Source organism: Nomia melanderi, unplaced genomic scaffold (assembly GCF_051020985.1).
Source record: "Nomia melanderi isolate GNS246 unplaced genomic scaffold, iyNomMela1 scaffold0441, whole genome shotgun sequence".
Lineage (NCBI taxonomy): Eukaryota > Metazoa > Arthropoda > Insecta > Hymenoptera > Halictidae > Nomia > Nomia melanderi.
In genome coordinates, this window is record NW_027475556.1 from 22,501 (window position 1) to 30,000 (window position 7,500).

Here is a 7,500-nt window from a genome sequence, read left to right on the forward strand (position 1 = left end):
GGGGAATAAGAATATTCGACCCGTTACGAATACGCATGCTCGTCCCGCACGATTTTAACACACACCGTGTTTTTCTCCAGTCGTCAAAGCGTTCGTGCGTCGAATTCGAAAAATAAAAAAAAAAGAAAAACACCTTTTCTCTCTCTCGGGGTAAAAGAGTCGATGTGTATTGTGTATAAAGGTTCTGCGAGAAGTCTCGTTTTGACGTGTGTTCCGCCGATAACGACGATCCTCCGAAACGGGGATACAGAAACGTTACACCTCACAACACGATCTCCGTCTCTTCTCTATAGCAGAAACCGATAAAAATACACCTCCCGAAAGAGAGTATATGGTGATTCTTTTTATATATATATATTTCGAAATTCAACTGAACGTGGCGGAAGCGCACGGTGGTGGTCCAGCGAGGACACGCGACGACGGGGAATAAGAACTATTCGACCCGTTACGAATACGCATGCTCGTCCCGCACGATTTTAACACACACCGTGTTTTTCTCCAGTCGTCAAAGCGTTCGTGCGTCGAATTCGAAAAATAAAAAAAAGAAATACACCTTTTCTCTCTCTCTCGGGGTAAAAAGAGTCGATGTGTATTGTGTATAAAGGTTCTGCTGCGAGAAGTCTCGTTTTGCCGTGTGTTTCGGTAACGACGATCCTCCGAAACGTACATCTCATTCGTAAGAGAGGAAGAAAACAATCTCCCTGGGGCCAGTCGGTAATATACCGACATACGACGTGTCGTGCACATCCGTCTCACGCACGGTATACAAAATATGAATAAAACGTGTGTAGTCTCTCTCTCTCTCGACTTCTTAATATTTTCTTTCACCTCTGACGCATCATTTCAGGTGACGTCGGGAGCGCGGGAAAAAAAATTTTTCTAAACACACGAAACCGTTCATCTCACGAACAGCCGAAAAAGTTGTCGCTCAGATCCATATCGCAGTGGAGCGGTATCCGCGGGCGGTCGTAATTGAACGACGCACGACGCCGCGAACACTCACGCGAGTCCATACAAACGATTCCGATCGTTTTGCAACAACTAGAACGTACACTGTCCGTGAAATTCACAGAATTTTCGCGTGTCCGCGACAAACGCCGACGAGACACCCATCGTTCGCTCGTACGTAGCATCCTTCTCTTAACCCGACTCAGAAACGTTCTTTGCGCCCTTCGGTAAAAAAACGTTCGATCCGAAGAGGTGAACGACGGCGGGGATTTGACAGAGCTACGCAAGCAGTGTATGGTACGTAAACGACCCTCAGCCAGGCGTGGTCCAGGAATTGTATCCGTGGACCGCAATGTGCGTTCGAAATGTCGATGTTCATGTGTCCTGCAGTTCACACGTTGACGCGCAATTAGCTGCGTTCTTCATCGACCCACGAGCCAAGTGATCCACCGTTCAGGGTAATCGTATAAATTTTATATTTCACATATATAATTTTATTCTCATTTGTTCGACCTAATATCTCTCTTCTTTCAAAGAGAAGATAAAAGTTGATACCTGAATCTCCGACCAGCGCGCGAAGGAGATTCAGGCGTCGCCTTGGAGACGACACCGAAGCCTTTCGAGACGAAAAACGTTCAAGTAATATGTATATATTTCTCGACGTTCCGGGCGTATAGTGCATTCAAAAACCCGCGAAAGACGCAGAAGACTCGCACGCGTGGAAACGACGGGGATATATTTTGTATCCTACCCGATACTGAATCCATCGCGTGCAGTCGACCCTCGCGTTCTTCCGATCAGACGCATCTATTGTTGCGCGCATGTTTTCGCGTCGCATCGCGCGAAACGTTGCACGAATCGTACCGATCGATCGATTGAAAGCAAATAATGAAAAAAGACTTCACAGCTGGCTCTTTGCCGGTCATTCGTCCCATGTTATCTCTTGCCGCGAAATTGGCGCGCAAGAGTTGGGTGTCAGACGCGCGGCTTTAAAACGAGCTTCACGGCCGGTCCCTTCGTTACCGCTTTCGTTCTTTCTCTCGGAACGACCATGAACGAACACGACGAGCGACGCTACGGCATACACACGTCCACGGATTCGATTAAAAAAACAGACTTCACAGCTGGCTCTTTGCCGGTCATTCGTCCCATATTATCTCTTGCCGCGAAATTGGCGCGCAAGAGTTGGGTGTCAGACGCACGGCTTTAAAACGAGCTTCACGGCCGGTCCTCTCAATTCCGTGTACGGTACACGCAAGATGCGGGTTCCACTTCCAGACTACCCGGTCCCTTCTCTCTACGAGAATCGATAGTAGAAGAACGGCTCGAAAACGCGTCTCAGAGACTAGGGGAAAAGAAGCGGTATGCGAGCGAAACGAAAACGCATTATGGAAACGTCGCGAAACAATGTTCGACGGTTGCTCGGTTCCAATCGTGCGGCCGTTTCAATTTCTCGTGCGCTTCACCGTCCCTCCGTAACTCTGGCCGATCGCGTATACCGAAGAGCCGACACGCGCAAAAACCACAGGCATTGTATACTGTATATATATATGTTACAGTCACAGCCTTCGCGCGTTTTACTCTCCGACGCGGGGTTTCCACGACGAAAGAGAGACAGTTTCGTGGCGGGTGACTCGGCCGAATCGCTACGACGGGTATTTCTATTATAGAACGAATCATCGCCACCCTTTACCAGTGCCCGACGAAGGAATCACAAGGTCATCTGGAGTTTACAATGCCAGCGACGGTAATTCCAACGAAGACCCGATAAGTCAACTCATCGTTCTATTTCTCCCCGTACAGAAAAGCGAATCGACGCTAACGCACCTCGCGCAAGCACGAACGTTCTCTTCGCGTGGATCATCCCATCGTCGAAAGATGTAAAGACGCATTGGAGATCGTGGTCTCTGGCGGGCTCATTGCACGCCCCACTGCATATCTTTCCTCGAATCGAGAATGATTCGTCCACTAAGGCTGCGAAACTACGCGTCGAGGAAACTAGGGGAAAGAAGCGGGATGCGAGCGAAACGACAATACATTATGGAAACGTCGCGAAACAATGTTCGGCGGTTGCTCGTTTCCTCCTGCGGACGTTTCATTGCTCGGGCGCTTCACGTCCCTCCGTAACCTTCGCGCGATCGCGTGCCCCGGAGAGCCGGCAACCGGTGAACCACAGGCGTATAAACTATAGTCTTCTATAGCAAGCCTTCGGCGGTTACTCTCCGACGCGGGGATTCCACGACGAGAGAGAATTTCGTGGCGGGTGACATCGGTCGAAACGCTACGACGGGTATTTCTATTATAGAACGAATCATCGCCACCCTTTACCAGTGCCCGACGAAGGAATCACAAGGTCATCTGGAGTTTACAATGCCAGCGACGGTAATTCCAACGAAGACCCGATAAGTCAACTCATCGTTCTATTTCTCCCCGTACAGACAAGCGAATCAACGCTATCGCACCTCACGCATGCACGAACGTTCTCTTCGCGTGAATCGTCCCATCGTCGAAAGATATAGCCGCTTGGAGATCGTGGCCCATCAAGTTCTTCCGTAACTCCTGCGCGATCGCGTACCCCGGAGAGCAGGCAACCGGTGAACCACAGGCGTATAAACTATAGTCTTCTATAGCAAGCCTTCGCGTTTACTCTACGACGCGGGGATTCCACGACGAGAGAGATTTTCGTGGCGGGTGACACGGCCGAATCGCTACGACGGGTATTTCTATTATAGAACGAATCATCGCCACCCTTTACCAGTGCCCGACGAAGGAATCACAAGGTCATCTGGAGTTTACAATGCCAGCGACGGTAATTCCAACGAAGACCCGATAAGTCAACTCATCGTTCTATTTCTCCCCGTACAGAAAAGCGAATCGGCGCTATCGCACCTCACGCAAGCAGGAATGATCTCTTCGCGTGGATCGTCCCATCGTCGAAAGATGTAAGACGTACAGAAATCGTGGTCCATCACGATTATTCGTAACTCTCCGAGTCGCGTATCTGAGAGTAGGACAAACGGAGAACCACAGGCATAAATAATACTATATGTTTCTTATATAGTTAGCCTTCGCGTTTTACTCTCCGACATGGGGATTCCACGACGAGAGAGAGTTTCGTGGCGGGTGTCTCGGCCGAATCGCTACGACGGGTATTTCTATTATAGAACGAATCATCGCCACCCTTTACCAGTGCCCGACGAAGGAATCACAAGGTCATCTGGAGTTTACAATGCCAGCGACGGTAATTCCAACGAAGACCCGATAAGTCAACTCATCGTTCTATTTCTCCCCGTACAGAAAAGCGAATCGACGCTATCGCACCTCGCGCGAGCACGTAACTACTCTTCGCGTGGATCGTCCCATCGTCGAAAGATGTAAGACGCACGGAAATCGTGGCCCATCAACGTTTTTTTGTAACTCTGCCGATCGCGTATCACAGAGCCGAGACGCACATACCACAGGCGTATAATACCGTTTTCTTTCGTATGGTAAGCCTTCGCGTTTACTCTTCGGCGCGGGGTTTCCACGTCGAGAGAGACATTCGTGGCGGGTGACATCGGTCGAAACGCTACGACGGGTATTACTATTATAGAACGAATCATCGCCACCCTTTACCAGTGCCCGACGAAGGAATCACAAGGTCATCTGGAGTTTACAATGCCAGCGACGGTAATTCCAACGAAGACCCGATAAGTCAACTCAACGTTCTATTTCTCCCCGTACAGAAAAGCGAATCGACGCTGTTGCACCTCACGCAAGCACGAACGTTCTCTTCGCGTGGATCGTCCCATCGTCGAAAGATGTAAGACGCACGGAAATCGTGGCACATCACGTGTTTTCGGAACTCTGTCGACCGCGTATCTCAGAGACGACGCGCGCGAACCACTGGCATATACTATTATATATCGCGTTTTACCCTCCGACGCGGGGATTCCACGACGAGAGAGAGTTTCGTGAGCGGGTTGACTCGGAAGAAACGCTACGACGGGTATTTCTATTATAGAACGCATCATCGCCACCCTTTACCAGTGCCCGACGAAGGAATCACAAGGTCATCTGGAGTTTACAATGCCAGCGACGGTAATTCCAACGAAGACCCGATAAGTCAACTCAACGTTCTATTTCTCCCCGTACAGAAAAGCGAATCGACGCAATCGCACCATACGCGTGCACGTAAACAACTCTTCGCGTGGATCGTCCCATCGTCGAGAGACGTAAGTTTTCATAGTATGAATTCGCGTTTTACTCTCCGACGCGGGGATTCCACGACGAGAGAGAGTTTCGTGAGCGGGTTGACTCGGAAGAAACGCTACGACGGGTATTTCTATTATAGAACGCATCATCGCCACCCTTTACCAGTGCCCGACGAAGGAATCACAAGGTCATCTGGAGTTTACAATGCCAGCGACGGTAATTCCAACGAAGACCCGATAAGTCAACTCAACGTTCTATTTCTCCCGTACAGAAAAGCGAATCGACGCAATCGCACCATACGCGTGCACGTAAACAACTCTTCGCGTGGATCGTCCCATCGTCGAGAGACGTAAAGTTTTCATAGTATGAATTCGCGTTTTACTCTCCGACGCGGGGATTCCACGACGAGAGAGAGTTTCGTGAGCGGGTTGACTCGGAAGAAACGCTACGACGGGTATTTCTATTATAGAACGCATCATCGCCACCCTTTACCAGTGCCCGACGAAGGAATCACAAGGTCATCTGGAGTTTACAATGCCAGCGACGGTAATTCCAACGAAGACCCGATAAGTCAACTCAACGTTCTATTACTCCCCGTACAGAAAAGCGAATCGACGCAATCGCACCATACGCGTGCACGTAACAACTCTTCGCGTGGATCGTCCCATCGTCGAGAGACGTAAGTTTCATAGTAAGCCTTCGGCGTTTTACTCTCCGACGCGGGGATTCCACGACGAGAGAGAGAGTTTCGTGAGCGGGTTGACTCGGAAGAAACGCTACGACGGGTATTTCTATTATAGAACGCATCATCGCCACCCTTTACCAGTGCCCGACGAAGGAATCACAAGGTCATCTGGAGTTTACAATGCCAGCGACGGTAATTCCAACGAAGACCCGATAAGTCAACTCAACGTTCTATTTCTCACCCGTACAGAAAAGCGAATCGACGCAATCGCACCATACGCGTACACGTAAACAACTCTTCGCGTGGATCGTCCCATCGTCGAGAGACGTAAGTTTTCATAGTATGAATTCGCGTTTTACTCTCCGACGCGGGGATTCCACGACGAGAGAGAGTTTCGTGAGCGGGTTGACTCGGAAGAAACGCTACGACGGGTATTTCTATTATAGAACGCATCATCGCCACCCTTTACCAGTGCCCGACGAAGGAATCACAAGGTCATCTGGAGTTTACAATGCCAGCGACGGTAATTCCAACGAAGACCCGATAAGTCAACTCAACGTTCTATTTCTCCCCGTACAGAAAAGCGAATCGACGCAATCGCACCATACGCGTGCACGTAAACAACTCTTCGCGTGGATCGTCCCATCGTCGAGAGACGTAAGTTTTCATAGTATGAATTCGCGTTTTACTCTCCGACGCGGGGATTCCACGACGAGAGAGAGTTTCGTGAGCGGGTTGACTCGGAAGAAACGCTACGACGGGTATTTCTATTATAGAACGCATCATCGCCACCCTTTACCAGTGCCCGACGAAGGAATCACAAGGTCATCTGGAGTTTACAATGCCAGCGACGGTAATTCCAACGAAGACCCGATAAGTCAACTCAACGTTCTATTACTCCCCGTACAGAAAAGCGAATCGACGCAATCGCACCATACGCGTGCACGTAACAACTCTTCGCGTGGATCGTCCCATCGTCGAGAGACGTAAGTTTCCATACTATGAATTCGCGTTTTACTCTCCGACGCGGGGATTCCACGACGAGAGAGTGTTTCGTGAGCGGGTTGACTCGGAAGAAACGCTACGACGGGTATTTCTATTATAGAACGCATCATCGCCACCCTTTACCAGTGCCCGACGAAGGAATCACAAGGTCATCTGGAGTTTACAATGCCAGCGACGGTAATTCCAACGAAGACCCGATAAGTCAACTCAACGTTCTATTGCTCCCCGTACAGAAAAGCGAATCGACGCAATCGCACCATACGCGTGCACGTAACAACTCTTCGCGTGGATCGTCCCATCGTCGAGAGACGTAAGTTTCATAAGTAAGCCTTCGGCGTTTTATTCTCCGACGCGGGGATTCCACGACGAGAGAGTGTTTCGTGGCGGGTGACTAGGCCGAAACGCTACGACGGGTATTTCTATTATAGAACGAATCATCGCCACCCTTTACCAGTGCCCGACGAAGGAATCACAAGGTCATCTGGAGTTTACAATGCCAGCGACGGTAATTCCAACGAAGACCCGATAAGTCAGCTCATCGTTCTATTTCTCCCGTACAGAAAGGCGAATCGACGCTATCGCACCTCGCGCGAGCACGTAACAACTCTTCGCGTGGATCGTCCCATCGTCGAGAGACGTAAGACGCACGGAAATCGTGGTTCATCGCG

General features: G+C 50.0%; 1 non-coding gene across 1 annotated transcript; it reads right to left on the bottom strand.

Annotated features, from left to right (window-relative positions):
* Nucleotides 1-1,254: 1,254 nt before the first annotated feature.
* LOC143176246 (5.8S ribosomal RNA) lies at nucleotides 1,255-1,409 on the bottom strand. Its single transcript, XR_013000823.1, has one exon. It is a non-coding gene; the product is annotated as a 5.8S ribosomal RNA (ribosomal RNA).
* Nucleotides 1,410-7,500: the final 6,091 nt, after the last annotated feature.